The sequence below is a fragment of the Rattus norvegicus genome, chromosome X (genome assembly GCF_021556685.1).
Source record: "Rattus norvegicus strain SHRSP/BbbUtx chromosome X, alternate assembly SHRSP_T2T, whole genome shotgun sequence".
In the NCBI taxonomy this organism is placed as follows: domain Eukaryota; kingdom Metazoa; phylum Chordata; class Mammalia; order Rodentia; family Muridae; genus Rattus; species Rattus norvegicus.
This window is the reverse complement of record NC_141554.1, coordinates 121,751,558-121,752,944: the sequence shown is the minus strand read 5'-3', so window position 1 is coordinate 121,752,944 and position 1,387 is coordinate 121,751,558.

Genomic DNA, 1,387 nt, shown 5'->3' with positions numbered 1-1,387 from the left:
CCCGTTGAAGGAATCAGAGAAAGAACTGGAAGAGCTTGAAGGTGCTCGAGACCCCAAAAGTACAACAATGTCAAGCAACCAGAGCTTCCAGGGACTAAGCCACTACCTAAAGACTATACATGGACTGACCCTGGACTCTGTCCCCATAGGTAGCAATGAATATCCTAGTAAGAGCACCAGTGGAAGGGGAAGCCCTGGGTCCTGCTAAGACTGAACCCCCAGTGAACTAGACTATGCGGGGAGGGTGGCAATGGGGGGAGGTTTGGGAGGGGAACACCCATAAGGAAGGGGAGGGGGGAGGGTGATGTCTCTCCGGAAACCGGGAAAGGGAATAACACTTGAAATGTATATAAGAAATACTCAAGATAATAAAAAAAAAAAAAAAAAAAAAGAACAGTGTATTCTATCCATGAAGGATACATCCCTTCCGGCTGGTTTTTCTTAACAACCTTATTGAAGTGATTTTAACTGTGGCTCTTCCAATGTTGTTTATTGAGAATTTTATACAATTATGCAATGAAATATGATCATAACTACTTTCTATTATTCTAATTAAATTCCCTGTCTATCTCCTACAAAATGTTCAGTTTATGCTGTCTATATGTGGCCATCATTTAGTACAGAGGAAACTTACAAGTGCTTGAATCTTCTAAAAATAACCATCCTTTATATACTATTAAGTACCAATTTCTCCTTAGTAAAAAGAGAAGTCTAGAAAACCTCTACCAACTCTATGTCAAAAATTTGGCTGGCTTGGTTTTGGACAGGTAACCACAATGACTGCAATACCATCAGTGTTAAAGCCATGTCATGCCTATCTTCTAGCTCTGTGTTAGTCACTGTTCTATTCCTGGAAAGAGATACCATGCCCAAAGTAAAGGTAATGGTTATAAGAAGAAGGATTAATTGGGGCTTGCTTACAGTTTCAGAAGCTCATCACCATGGTGGAGAACATGACAGCATGAAGATAGATATTGGAGTAGTATCTGAATCCTTTTACTGATCTGCATGTGGAGAGAAAACCTGTGCCTAGCATGGACTTTGTGAATGTTCAAACCCAGCAACACACTTCTTCCATCAAGGCAACTCCTCCTAATTTTTTAAAACCTTTCTGGTGACTAAGCCTTCAAATACATGAACATATGGGGGGGGGCATTCATAGTCAAGCCACTACAAGCTCATACATTCTTTTCAGTTTCCTTCCTCATGTTCTCTAATTTTGCAGGGAATTAATATAGGTTTGTCATTTAGGGCTGCATACTCAAAGTCATTAATTTTATCACTTTAACAAATTACTCATTGCTACAATTACTCCTTCCTACTTCAAAAAGGAGTTGCTTTGACCAAATAACAGTAGTAACTATTCCTGGGCCTATGACTTCCCCAG